Source organism: Macrobrachium nipponense, chromosome 14 (assembly GCF_015104395.2).
Source record: "Macrobrachium nipponense isolate FS-2020 chromosome 14, ASM1510439v2, whole genome shotgun sequence".
In the NCBI taxonomy this organism is placed as follows: Eukaryota; Metazoa; Arthropoda; class Malacostraca; order Decapoda; family Palaemonidae; genus Macrobrachium; species Macrobrachium nipponense.
The window spans coordinates 67,529,355-67,544,961 of NC_087207.1; the positions used below are offsets into that span (position 1 = coordinate 67,529,355).

The window sequence follows — 15,607 nt, forward strand, 5'->3', positions numbered from 1 at the left end:
GAGGAGGAGGAGGAGGAGGAGGAAGCTGCAAAGGGTTGACTCATGAAAATTCATGGCCGGGGTTAGGTAAGCGTCGATGTAAATGGGTTGATGTTCCTTCAAGAACTTTCTTTCTCTCCTTATTTATTTATCTATTTTTATTTATTTTCTTTTTTAATCATTCTCGAAGGACAGACATCCGACACCTCGAGAAAGTAGAGAATACAGCACCTGACGGTTTCAGAAATCAATGTTGAGTGTCTGGGGTCTGTTGCAATCCTCTGAGCTAGACTGGCGCCTAAATCAATCAGGCTATCAACAGCAATAGTACGGCTTCGAACCGCCTTTTCGTAGATAGACCTCATCTTTTTCTAGGACGTGGTGGAGATAGAAAGTTAGGTTTTTTTTTTCATTAACATTCAGCTTTCGTCTAACTGAACGCTCAGAATTAACGATGACACTATACACGGTTTTATTATTCATGATTTCTGTCTAACTCGATAAATTGACCAGATTCAAAAATTGGTTGTTAATTACGTATGAATTTTCAATAATTATTAGTACAACAGAATGATTTTATGTCCAAGTATCCCTTAAACCTTCACATACATACATGCACAATATATACATATTTCTATATGTATATATATATATATATATATATATGTGAGTGTGTGTGTGTGTGTGTGTGTGTGTGTGTGTGTGTGTGTGTGTGTGTGTGTGTGTGTGTTATTATAAAGTACAGGCCATATTCATCTAAATTACAGAAAATTATATGAGCAACTTACAACAGATGATAAAATACGCAGACATTATAATACAAAAAACAATGCTTTTCGTATCACAAACGCAGATATGCAATATATCGTACCAAAAGGACTCATGGCTATTGAATTCCTAGTAGTGTAGAAGCTCTTTAATATTGTACTCAAGAGAGAATTGGAAAATGCAGTTGTCAAGAGAGCTTCTGACGTTCTTTCTCATTGCATCCAGCTATGTTTAGGTCAAAAGATATATCCGTAAAAGGATATGCAAGGTTTCCATTTATATTTGCTAAGTATTTGCATCTGACGAGAGAGAGAGGGGGGAATTTTTGGCATCTAGTATAGGGGACTTTGATTCCTGCAGTCATTACAACCTTCTATCGTTGGTATAAAACTTAAAATATTAAAATGATACTTTACATAGCGATAGTGTTAAGGAGAGAGAGAGAGAGAGAGAGAGAGAGAGAGAGAGAGAGAGAGGAATTTTTGATAACTACAGCTGGGCTTTGATCCCAATTGTCACTGCAAACTTCAATCAATTATCTCAATTCAAAATATTCATGTAATACTTTACGTAGCGACAGTGTCAAGCGAGAGAGAGAGAGAGAGAGACGAGAGAGAGAGAGAGAGAGAGAGAGAGAGAGAGAGAGAGACTGATTCTGAAAGCTATAGCCGGACTCTGATGTCTATTGTCACTGGGACCTTCAAACAATCAAAATAAAAAATCCTACCGACGCTTCCATCCGGTTTGGCTTAGTATGCCTGTCTATAACTTTTCACACACAAGTCCATATATTTCACACAACAGGAAATGTATCTTCTCCTTGGGTTTATGGCAAACTTACTCTGTCGTTGTGATCTGCTAGAATAATTCCAGTAGTTGTGTGCAAGCGCACGTTCTGTACCGTGCGATATGCAAATACCAGTACTCCTTCCCTAACGCCTTCAAACAGAGTTCTTTTATATCTATGTGCGTAAAGCTCTGCATGCAGATGCGTCATTCACATAAGCCACAAGCGCCTCTGGTGTCTAATGCACAAACCTCCTCCTTCCATTCCCCCCCCCCCCTCCACCAACCTCATGGGGTGTATATGTAACAGGGTACCTTACGGGCCTTCCAAAATGCTGCATGCTGCGTAGGAAAACTACAACCTTCATGCACAGGAGTTGAGTCTGCAGCGCCGCAGAGATTCAGTGTTTGAGACTCGAATGCACAATTAGCCCGAAATGCTAATTCTAGACAGACCTGATAGACGAAGATTCTATGAAGAAATATACCCTGAAATTCCACATGAACCAAATTATGGACACCATCTGCAAAAATACCCCCCTAGATGTTGTCTAGAGCAGCGGTCGCCAACCGGTGGTCCACGGACCACTAGTCGCCCATGAGTCAATTTTGATGGTCCGCAGAAAAACTGGGACATTATTTAAACTTTTAAGCTTTCTTAATCCTCTTCGGGCAACCCTGATACAAATAGCACAGAAAAGAGAGAGCCCAGTGTTGCCAATTTAGCATTTTTAATGCTAGATTTAGCATTAAAAATTTGGATCCAGCATTTAGCAAAAAAAAAAAACAGCATTCACTAACAGCATTATTAACTACAACAAAATAAACATTACAAATATGAATTTATCCTAATGTAGTATACATAATATGCATATCAAATAAATGCATTAATTTTTTTATTCATATTAATGGTCCGGCAAATTTAAAATGATACATTTAGTGGTCCATGAAGCTCGAAAGTTTGGCTACCCCTGGTCCAGAGAGAATGCAGGAATGCCCATCATAAAAATGAAATACGCAAATGCCCAAGGACGCTGAGTTACAGAGACCTAATGCTGAAACGCCCACAAACGGTGTTCGATGCGCAAACTCCACCCAAATACAAAGGCATAATACATAAAAATAAATACGAAAAAAAAAACGCCCCAAACGTTGAGTTTATGATGAGCTAACAGACAACGTTCCCACGTCAAGTATATCATTAGAGCAAAGCGAAGCTCAGGAGTGGCTTTTTAGAAAATATCAAAGCTGCTGCGCCTGCCTCTCTCTCTCTCTCTCTCTCTCTCTCTCTCTCTCTCTCTCTCTCTCTCTCTCGCTTTGCTTTTTCCTTCTTTCCTCTCAACTTCGTACTTTGAGGGCTGGGGGGAGGTGGGTGTGTCACAGAAGTGTCTTCCAGCTATTGATTCCTCTCTCTCTCTCTCTCTCTCTCTCTCTCTCTCTCTCTCTCTCTCTCTCTCTCTCTCATGTTTCCATGACACGTGAACGCTTCCACATCATGAAACCCACCTGGTTGTCTGTGTCAAGGTAAAACACTACAGCTGTGAATCATCTGTCTTATGTTTATGCTGTGAATCATTTGTCTTATGTATATATTATTATATTATTATTATTATTATTATTATTATTATTATTATTATTATGTAACACCCACATGTGAAAATCGATAAGAAATATTTAAGGGCAGTACAGTATTTATGCATATGCGTGCGTATACATTAAGTCTTCTTTATTGCATGTATACAAAAATCAAATTAATTCAGCGATCCCTCATACAGTATGTACATTATTTGATTCTACTTTCCGTTTTGTTATCACCGCACAATATAAAAAAAACAAAAACAAAAAAGACAGACAGACAGGGAAAGTAAATGGGCGCGGCGTAGCCTAACCCCCTTGTGACGTCATTCTTAAATTTCAGAACTTTCTACCTTCCCCTATGTTTCCAGAATCATTCAGATTTTTACTTTTCAAAGTCAGTTTTCATAATGACGCTTTTCTGAGTGGCGGAGCTTAATTTAGAGTCCGATTTCAACTTGGCTTCGAAGCCTAATTAAGCTACGAAGCCTAATTTGGAGTCATGGCCGTCTCTATCATTATGAAACAAAATACGGGGTCACCGACATTTACTATAATTATTTATTTGATTATATAACCTAACTGTTAACGATTAAAAGCAAAGTATTTCAGTTAAATGAATCACGGACCATACAACCTATTTACTTATTATTAAATTCTAATCACTTCTACTTCACTTGGTTATTACCCGTTATTTGTTCTAATTATTTCGACTTTACAATGTTTCAGGAAAATACAATTTTTCAGGAAAATACAATTTTTCTCTTGTGTCAGTTTTTGTTAACACTGAAATACCAGCAAAAAAGAAAAAAGAAAAAAAAGCGTGATCCGGCCTCCAGCTTACTCTGGACGCATGCAAGATTTTCCCCTCACGCATAAGTTATAAACATTATATTACTAACTTTTGACGTTAATTAAAACGTGCTAAAATCTACAGTCAAATAGATCCTTGTTTCACCCAACGAAAATAAAAATAAATATGCTACATTTTATTAGAAAATCATTTTTCTGTAATGTTTAACATGCACATTATTTTTTACATTTTCATTCTAATAAATAAATCGTAAATATCCTATCCAAAAATTCCTGTTTTTTTTAACTCAACGCGAAACACCTTTTCCAGACCTTTTTAAGCCCTTCCATAGACCTTTCCTACTCCCCCAACAACAACAAAAACAACAACAACGACAAAGTAGTTTGCAGGCTTACTCCCCGAGTAAGCGAAAAAACCTGACCAGCTGTACGAATGGCAGTGTAAATTAAACAGGAGAACGAATGAACAGGAATACGACCTTTTCCGGATAACCCCAAGAGTATTTGTTTACTAAACCACGGTCGTGTTACGGACATTCCATATCCGCCTCTGTTGGGAATTCCGGTTGAGCAATGGCTGCATCAACTGACTGCATATATATATATATTTATATATATATATATATATATATATATATATATATATATATATATTATATATATATATATATATAATATATATATATTATATATATATTTTAATATACATATATTTAATATATCTATATAGTATATATATATAATATATATATTATAATATATAGATATATATTATATATTATATTAAGAATTATATATATATATAATATAGATATATATAATATGATATATATAAATAGTATATATATATATATATATATATAATATATATATATATAATCAGTTTTTATTCTTGAACGCTATTCCACAAACCTCCCCCCACCCCCCGGATGGTGTAGAAAAACGGCAGAACTAGTGGAAGACTATGACAGAATGTGATTGACGCTATTCCACAATTTTTTTCCCGGATGGTGAAGAGAAACTGCAGTAACTAGTGGAAGACTATGACAGAATGATAATTTTATCAGGGAGTAATATGACATTTATTTATCTTGGCGTAGTATGCCCTCTTACATGGGTTTTTTTTTGGAACATGAAAATACAAAAAACCAAAATTGAGATATTAACATAAATCGCCATTCATGTCTTGATACTTTTATCGGACCTGGGCAACGTCAGGACATTAGGCTGACCGCGGTGCCCACCTTCGTCACAGCAAAATTTCGGTTTTCAAGGATTTTTTTTTTTTCACCTGCACTGCCCCTCCCCCCGCTACCCTCTTCCTACCCTACACCCCGCTTTATTTTTTTTTCTAATTCTTCAAGTCTGGGCTAAACAAAGACATTCAAAAGAATATATCTCACGATTCCCGCATAAATGCTTTTCAATTCTTCAGCCTGGGCTAAACAAAGACGTTCAAAAGAATATATCTCACGATTCCCGCATAAAATACAAACTCAAAACTCAATTTTAAGTTAGATAACAAAGTCAACATTCATCACAGGTACTCACACACACAAGCTGATCTTAGTTATCTTTGCCAAGACATCAGTCGAACGATCTGAAAATGGAAAGAATATATATATATTTTTAAATGGAATAAGCAAAACAATAAAATGTTTTTCAAGGATATCCAAAAACATTTTTAAAAGAAAAACATAAAAATGTTTTTTAAGATATCCAAAAAACATTTTTAAGAGATAAAAAAAACTTTTAAGAGTAACCATAACATTTTTAAACGAAAAAAAAATTTTTTTTAAGAGATAACCAAATACATTTTTAAGATAACACTTTTGAGAGATAACCAAAAAATTTTATAAAAGATAGCAAAAACATTTTTAAAAAATAACCCAAAAAATTTTAAGATAAAAACATTTTGAAGAGATAACCAAAAACATTTTTAAGATAAACATTTTTTTTAAGCGATAACCAAAAACATTTTTTAAGATAAAAGAAGATAATAAGGAGGTAACCAAAAACATTTTAAGATATAAGAAAAAAACTTAAGATAGCCAAAAACATTTTCAAGATAAAATCAATCTTAAGAGATAACCAAAAAATTTTTAAGTTAAAAACATTTTAAAGAGAAACCAAAAACATTTAGACGAGATAACAGAATCGATTACATAAGATTTTTTTTTTAAACCAAGACCTGGAAAAAATACTTGAATCGTCTCCATCGAATACAATGAACATGAAAAACGAATCGTGTCAGTCAACGAGGATTGAAAAAAAAAACGCCAATAAAAAAGAAAAAAAAAAAGTTACAAGCGCTAACCGCTTGACCTACTTCGGCGAGTGCCCGGAGTTCTTAATTGGATGGTCTCTCGTACATCGTTCAGACGACTCGTGAACGAAGAAGGGCAAACACAGAAGACTGAGGGTCTGAATAATAACGCAGTTTGCGAGCTAACATTACCCACGGATTCTGGGGCCTGAAACGCCGCTTTCAGACTCAACAATGAAGGGGGGGGGGGGGGGGGCGGAAAGAGGTTATAAGTAAAAATACTTTTTATTATAGAAAGCTTCTCATTTTATTTTCCTCTTTTTTTGTAAATTTTTCTGTAAAACTTTTTTCTTTTTTGGTAAAACTGCTTTCAGAGATCGAGAGGTTTTCAGTAAAATTGCTTTCAGTATAACGAGCTTCTAAATATACTTTTTTGAGTAAAAGTGCTCTCAATGACAGCTTCTAAAAATAGCATTTGAGTAAAATGCATTCAATGATAACGGGCTCAAATTACTTTCTGAGTAAACGTGCTTTCAACTATAAAGAGCTAAAAATATTTCTTGGGTAAAAGCACATTCAACAATAAAGAGCATCTAAGAAACACTTTTTAAGTAAAATTGCTTTCAATGATAAAGAGCTCCGAGAAATATATTTTTCGTGTTAAAAGTATTTTCACTGATAAGGAGCTTCGAAAAAATATATTCTTGGAGTAAAAACATTTTCACAGATAAACTTCGAAAAAATCTTGTTAGACTAAAACTATTTTCACTGATACCGAGCTTCGGAAAAAACATCTCTCAGAGTTAAAGCGTTTTCAGTGGTAAAGAACTCCGAAAAAAAAAAAAACATTTTTAGAATATGGGTTTTCACTGATAACGAACCTCGAAAACAATATTTTTTGAGTAAAAGTGTTTTCAATGCAACCGAGCTTCAGAAAAATATCTGTATAGTTAAAAGTGATTTCAGTGATAACTCCGAAAAAAAAATATTTGTAGAATATGTGTTTTCACTGATAACGAACTTCGAAAAAATATTTCTTGAGTAAAAGCGTTTTCGGAGATACGGAGCTTCGGGAATCACATGCTTGCCTACAATTTATTCGTTGAGCGATCAGTGTTTTTCTTTATTGATCGAGCTGTTATTCCCAGGAGTACTTTGAAACAATTGTCGCCAATGAAAGTAGCGTGGCGACAGGTTGAATGGCCTTTCACTTACAACAAACTTCTAAAATGATAACTTGAGTATATTGCCTATTTGTTAACGGATTACTGCTTTAAGTCTTCACCAGAGTTCTATATTGATTTCCTCTAAATAAAAGAACAGCTGTTTGAACGCCGCATTCACTGACGACAGGCACTGGAAATAACAGACCTGCGTTGGTCAGCTATTATTGACACTTTCATTTCTCTATATACTATTTTTAGATGTCATTTTCTACACTTTCCGGAACAAACTGCTTTTACTGGCGACAAGTTCCGATAACAGACAATGACCACCGGTTGCTTGTATATTCCTTTATTACTAAATTTATTCATTATGCCCCATTTTCGCTTGCACTGTTTTTTCCTGTCTCGTGTGCACATCCTGAAATAGACTTACAATAAAAAGACAAACACAACAGACACGTCTGGACAGTATCTCTTGGAAAAACAGACAAACAAGAAGCTCGTCTCTCGACAATTAGGCTCCTTCCAACCTCGTCACCTGAGGTCATGGCAGAATATCAAACGAGACACATTTAAGGATATTTTTAGATGCAGGTCTGTAACAGCATTTTAATTCCGTTTGCTGCAGAGCAATACCTGTGGCGTGGGATCATGGCGGGACATTTATGCGAAGAGAAACTGAGGGGAATTTTAAACGCATATTTCCATTGCAATAATTTCCAACGTTTTTGTAGGGGCAATGCCGCATGGAAACATATGAACGGAAATTGTTTTGTTTGTGTGTTTGTATGGTGTATTTTACGTTGCATGGAACCCATGGTCATTCAGCAACGGGGCCGACGGCTTTACGTGACTTCCGAACCACGTCGAGAGTGAACTTCTATCACCAGAAATACATATCTCTCACTCTTCAATGGAATGGCCAAGAATCGAACTCGCGGCCATCGAGGTAGCACGCCAACATCATACCGACCACGCCACCGAGGCGCTAACCAATCGTAGCAGCAATAAATGTAGCACATCATAACATTCATTGAATTCACAAAGAAATGGAAACGTCCAAGTTTTCACAAAATTATCCTCCCAATAGATGTAAACCTTAGAACACTGACATCCAATTATTATTATTATTATTATTATTATTATTATTATTATTATTATTATTATTATTATTATTATTATTTCAAGCCACGATAACACATCTACACTGAGACTGTGTGAATGTTTCTACACCCGAATTTTCGAGAGCAACCTTATTTGTTGCAAAAAGGCATTTGCAACATGTTTGAACTTTTGAATTGAGAAAATTATTCCAATTGGAACACTAGAATTAGAATATAGAATGTAGGCCAAGACCCAAGTGCTTGGACCTATGAGGTCATTCAGCGCTGAAAATGAAACCGAGAGTGAAGGAGGTTTGGAAGGTGTAACAGAAGGAAAACCTCGCATCTGCACTATGAATCAATTGCTAAGAGAGGCTGGAAAGTAAGGCGAGAAATAGAGAATATGAACGGAGGTACAGTAAAAGGATTGAAAGGGGTTGCAGCTAGGGGCGGAAGGGACGCTGCAAAGAACCTTCAGTAATGCCTACAGTGAACTTTACGGAGGAAAAAATTTTTTTTTCCAAGGTTTGGTAACAACTGGAATAAAACTTCGAGAAAACTGTGTGGTGTTGGACCTCACTTAAGAAAAAGCAAGACTGTAAGACTGTTATAATTAACTGCGCGTCTAGTACTGCATGATATATTCTGAGTAAGTCTGAATGCTAAAGATGATCAGAATTAGAAAACGTCTCATGCAGCATTGCACAGAAAGCTACATGAATGACAGAGATATTACTGACAAGATCAGTGATGAGAAATTTAAAAGAACTCTTTTGCTTAAGAGTTCAAGATGCAATTCAGCTACTGAAGAACAAGAAGGGGAACAGGGTTTGAGTAGAGAATTTAGGCCAATGCAGCCATGGGACCTATGAGGTCGTTCAGCGCTGAAGCAGAAATTGTCAGTTAGAAGGTTAGAAAGGTGTAACAGGAGGAGAACCTTGCAGCTGCACCATGCACCTTTCAAAACTTCTTAACAGTTCAATTCTCCTCCGGCGCTGAATGACCTTATAGTTCCTGGCGCTTAGCCTTTGCCCTATATACTATTCTATTCAATAAAGAAAGAAGGCTCAGGTGGAGCTTCAAATATTCATAAACTCAACTCAAGGGGAGAAATGGCCTCAAGAACACACACACACACACACTCTGACACGAGGTCATTTCCCTCAAAATGGGCTGAAATGAAGTTTTTTTTTTTTTTCCAGCAACCAGAGCCTTTCCAGAGATACTCCAGCGCCCGAGTTTTAGAATATGGGGTTTTCCAGAGGTCAGCCAAGAGTCTCGGGAGAGAAGCTCGAGAGCCTGAGTAAATAAAATGAATGAAAAAGGGGATGGCATCATTTCATTTTTAATTCAGGACTCTGGAGAACATTATTATTTTATATTTCTATCTATATATATATATTATATATATATATATATATATATATATATATATATATATATATATATATATATATATTTATATATATATATATATATAGATAGTAGATAGATAATAGATAGATAGATAGATAGATACACAGTAAATAAATAGATAGATAGATAGATATATATATATAATATATATATATATATATATACATAATATTTACATATACATATACATATATATATATATACATACATATACATACATACATATCTATCAATATATATGTGTATATATATATATATATATATATATATATATATATATATATATATATAAAATATTTATGTTTATGTCTGTACGTATGTATGTAAATGAGAGAGAGAGAGAGAGAGAGAGAGAGAGAGAGAGAGAGAGAGAGAGAGAGAGAGAGACTGTAATCCACTGCTTGCAATCGTGCCTTCGCGACACTCACCATAGTAGTGAGTGGAGTGGAGTGGAGATCGACCTTTTAATGCTCTCGTCCAATAAAAGATTCGAACCCATTCAAGCTGTTTGGAGGCGATTGCAAAACGATGATATGTAGAATGACCCTGCTTTTTTTCTTCCTCTCCTCTCTCTCTCTCTCTCTCTCTCTCTCTCTCTCTCTCTCTCTCTCTCTCTCTCTCTCTCTCTCAAATGGACGTCTTGAAGGCAATAGGTCTCTGATTAAGCGATGATATCATAAATAGTATCTTCTCTTTATTATCCTTTTTCGTCTCCTCTTTGCTTCTCGTACGGGATTATCTAACCTAACACCTTGATTGAACGATGAGTTGTGAATAGACACTTGAGAAGGAAACGCTCTCTCTCTCTCTCTCGTCATTTGACGAGCTAAATGGTGTACCCAAAGAGGCTAAGTTTTTTTTTTTTTTTTTTTTTTACTAAGTCTCAAGGACAATTTCAAATCCGAACTCCCTGACCCCTCTTCTAAGATTTCTGACCCAGATTTTACGGTAATGCAGTGAAAAGAAGTTGGTTCAAATTATGACGGCCTAATGCATGCACAGGCCACTGGCTATTGGCGCCCGCAGGTGTGGTTACAGAGGAAACGACAGGCCTGTTGTGGACCTTAGATTCGCTCAGCCAACGGAGACGAATGCAAATGAAAAAAAATTACTAATTTCAATCAGCCAACGGAGATGAATGCAAATATATATATATATTATATATATATATATATATATATATATATATATATATATATATATATATCTAATTTCAATAACAAACAAATGAACATGCCCGAACGAGCAAAAGAGAACTGTTTTGTAAGTAATACGTGAAAGTTTCACTGTTAGTACTATTATTATTGGCAGTGGTATTATCAGTATTATGTGGAACATTGCTCTTCCATATAAATATTTGAAGAATTTCACCAATACCATCTGGTTTAAGAAGACAGCTATAATGTATACATTTTTCCGTACAATGCAAAATCAAATAACACAGCTTGTGCGCACTGGGATCATAACGGAAAGAGAACGCTCAGCGCTTCTTTACGCAACGCAATTTGCTATGTAATACTGGTAAAAGTTTTTTGCAATACGAAACAAATGGCCAAAAGATTAAGGTCGCAAATGAATCACGTATGAGTTGGATCTTATGAAAGTTCTACTCGTTAAATATATTCCACTTCATTTAATGGAGATAAGCCTATCAAAAAGAAGTTATGGCACTATATATTTCGCTATAGTTAATGCAGATAAGCCTATCAAAAAGAAGTGATCGAATCCTATGCATCCCCTTCATAATGAAGCAGCCAGTGAATGTTTGTCTTTAATAAAAGTATGATTTATCTCAAGCATTTCCCTTGGGGAGATAAAGATTAATTCTCACTCCACACAGAAAATCTTATAAAGTATAAACTTCAGTAGGTCTAACGGACTATTTCTTCCTTTGATCGCTGATCCGTGAGCAATTGGTCGTTTCTTTCCGGGTTATCCAAATAAAGTGGTACCACTGGCGGTGGGGGTATTTGTTGTTGCTGAATAACCTTAAATAATAATGAGATCTCTACTAACACAAGGAGAGGGAGGTTGTTCTTGAAAGGCTGACGGTTCGGACGTCTGGCAGTGCCGTAAGATTGGTTGTTGTTGGTTTGAGTGGGGATAGATCGAGGGTCTGGCAGCGCGGTCGAAGCGGCCACAGCAGCAGCAACAGCGGCAGCTCGGTCAATGTGAAGGATGCTCCTCCTACCCTCGACGCATCGGCTCCCCCATTCCATCGTTATTCCTACCCTACCCATCTCTTTTCCTTCCCAGCTCCGGGCACTGCCCCGTTACCAAGCGTGGCCCTACCCCAGACTGGCCCCAGGAGCGTCAACCTTCTCCATGGGAATACCTCTCTCTCTCTCTCTCTCTCCTGCACCCACATTTTCTCCTAATGCCGTAATACCTGAGGGCTAGGTTTTTGCTGCGTCTGAGGAGGCACTTCATGAGAAGCTTCGGGGTCTCTTACCCATTAGATCAACCCCATTAACCTGGGGTTTGGCTCTGTCGACGGAGGAGGAGGTTGTTCCAGTAGTAGGTGCACGAAGTCCCACCCCTCCCTCCCTCCCAGTTAAACCAGAGTTAACAATGAACGCAGGGCTCGGAATGGAAAAAGAAGCCTTTTCGTGTTTCCTTTTGTGTTTTGTTGAACGTAAACGGATTTCATTCACAAGATTAGTCGGTGGTGTCATGTTCCTTCATTCAGTTTTTGCTTGGGCTTAGGTGTGTGTGTGTGTGTGTGTGTGAGAGAGAGAGAGAGAGAGAGAGAGAGAGGGTTTATTAGTTTGTGTTCGAGTGCCTGTGTTCTTAAAAGACGGTGGGTGTAGATTCATGCAAGACGTGAAACTGTTCCAGATATTTATATCAAACTCCAATATTACTGACGTCATGCATTTATTTAATTGTATTTGTGAATTACACGCACGTAAGGTTTCCACCTTCTCGATTGCTTGATAAAGTTATGCAAATGTCTCATCAACGGATGCTTTGCAGAGCACCAACTTAGCGAATTCCTTTTGTCTCTCTACATTAAATTTTTAAAAAATGGTTGCCATAATAAATAACTTATAACAATTGCTCCATAAGCATTTGACTTTGAAAGCTCTAGCTGAATTATCATAAACACCATACGATGGCATGTAAATTATGTACAAGTTTGAAAAGTAAGCGCAAAATATACACACACACTGTGTACATAGCAGTACGTACATCATGCACGGTACGCATACTAGCAATCAGCTCCGAGGAGAGAGAGAGAGAGAGAGAGAGAGAGAGAGAGAGGTGACCCTTTGAATCAAGATGATACTCTGAGATTTCTAAGAAGCGACAAGAATATATTTCGTGACGATGGAACATCGAGGGAAAATTCCCAGTATTAACAGCACGTTATTATGAAATATCGGCACCTGTTGCTATGGCAAAATTCTAACTTAGGTCTCTTGACTCGCATTTTGTATGCCAGTGTTTCGTCAAATGAACAACGAACGTCATTATTTCTGGAGCTAGCTAAGGAGCAGGTAATTTATGACATACAGATATATAATATATATATATATATATATATATATATATATATATATATATATATATACATATATATATATATATGATTATAATCACTTTAGCAAGTGATTCATTTATCACACATATCCACAGGTGAAAAATAAGAGACAGGGTGTAGGTCCTGACCGGTTTCGGCTTTATTTTCAAGCCATTGACAATGGCTTGAAAATAAAGCTGAAACTGGTCAGGACCTACACCCTGTCTCTTATTTTTCACCTGTGGATATGTGATAATATATATATATATATATATATATATATATTATATATATATATATATATACAATATATATACACATATATACTATATATATATATACATATATATATATACACACATATATACATACACACAAAATATATATATATACACACATATATACATACACACACAATATATATATATTATATATGTGTGCGTGTGTGTGTGTGTGCGTGTGCGTGTGCGCGCCTATATGTAATAGCTCTTTATTTTCTTCCACACAAATGGAATAATATCAATCACATTATTAATAAAACATAAATGTATATATTTCACGCTGAAATCTGGGGTCGCAACGACTGGCAACATCTGCATCTGCACCGAATTAATTACAGAACAGAGCAGGCCAGGCCATGTTGACAAGATCAAGTAACCGTGATCTGAAATTTAATAGCGGCGTTATGAAGTCGCTGAAATGACATCCACGCCATAACCGACTGATTTCTTGACTGCAAAGAAAACAACCGACGTTGTTCGGCGTGAATTATTGGAATGAATGGACGGAGAAAATCAAAATATTATACAACCTTAAAGACGTTTCATTGGGAGCTATTTGTTGTAGAAAACGAATGTAAACAAAAGATTCACCGACAGTGGAAATTGATTGATTTCCATGTCTTAGGCATAATGCCAAGCACTGGGGCAACTAAGGCCATTCCGCGCTGAAACGGAAGTTGACAGTGAAAAGGTTTGAAGGTGTAACAGGAGGAAAGCCTCGTAGTTGCACTATGAATCCATTGTTAGGAGAGGTTGGAAAGTAAGATGGGAGAAAAATAATCTGAAAGGAGGTACGGTAAAAGGAATGAAAGTAGGTGCAGCTAGGGGTCGGAAGGACGCTGCAAAGAACATTAAGTAATGCCTACATTGCACCGCATGAGGTGCACTGACGGCAATACCCCCCTACGGGGGACACGGGAAATTTAAAACTACTTCTCAAAAAGGTTAGATGCTAACAAGTAAACACATTCAAGACAAAATAACTACGGCCGAGACGACAAAGATAAGAACGAGGCTACAGGGAAGATTAAGGCGTCAAAGGAATCTCTAAAGACCAAGGTCACTCGTGTATTAAGGTTATCAAGAATAGGATTTGCGGCAGGTCACTGATAAAGGATGTGTCGGGGAGAGGGGAAGGAGGGGGGGGGGGGGGGGGGGACCAGAACGACCTTCTGGGATTCCAAGATAAAATCGCAATAAAAAATGATCAGCCAGAGCGTCGAGAATCATACCCTCCGATGTGTTCTTCACTTCCTATTTGTATATTACGTAAACCTAAAAATCTAACTTTTTCTGTTCTCTGAATAATAGACTGACTGGAGCCATAAAAACAGAAAAGGGATATTTTAGTGTTTTTTTTTTTTCTATAAGTGCGCCCATCAGAACTATCTAATTACTATGAAATGTAAAATGATAAATGCAAAAAATAAGAAACTTTTAGATCCGCAATTACAGTATTTCAGAAAATTTTGCAATAACGATGACATAGTTAGACAAGGCCTTGAATGACATTGCTTCCTCAAGTTCAGTTGGCTTTGAAAAGCTAAGAAGTAAAAGTATATGCATCTTCAGCCAGGCTTTTAGAATGAAGCTGCAAGCCCCATATGCCCTTCTCAACCATCGCAGCGACTCACTACAGTCGACTAACTACCAAACACACAATTCACTGCTAAGGTTAACAGGGAGACATAGACTATCTCAGGAAACGGGGCTAAGTCATTTCCCCCAGCTGAAATCGATCTCGGGCCTCTATCCACTGGACCACCCGCGCCATGTAGAATTCACCTTATACCTAATCTTGGTATCTCAAATATAAATAAAATATAAAGAAAAGAAAATATAGCAATATGTTCGTTAAAGGGTACAGCAATTTTTTTTTCACCCGAGTTGATACGCCTAAGATCTTACTCGAACAATAGGCAAAGGCTAAT

At 36.7% G+C, this 15,607-nt stretch overlaps 1 protein-coding gene and 1 long non-coding RNA gene across 2 annotated transcripts in view; one reads left to right on the plus strand and one right to left on the minus strand.

Moving 5' to 3' along the window:
* LOC135226574 (serine/threonine-protein kinase 17A-like) overlaps positions 1 to 15,607 on the plus strand; it is a 113,083-nt gene that overhangs the window by 72,798 nt on the left and 24,678 nt on the right. The window lies entirely within an intron of this gene.
* Positions 4,852 to 15,607, minus strand: part of LOC135226575 (uncharacterized) — a 48,439-nt gene continuing 37,683 nt past the window's right edge. The window contains exon 3 of the long non-coding RNA XR_010317252.1: positions 4,852 to 5,521. This is a non-coding gene — a long non-coding RNA (uncharacterized LOC135226575). The remainder of the gene's footprint in view (positions 5,522 to 15,607) is intronic.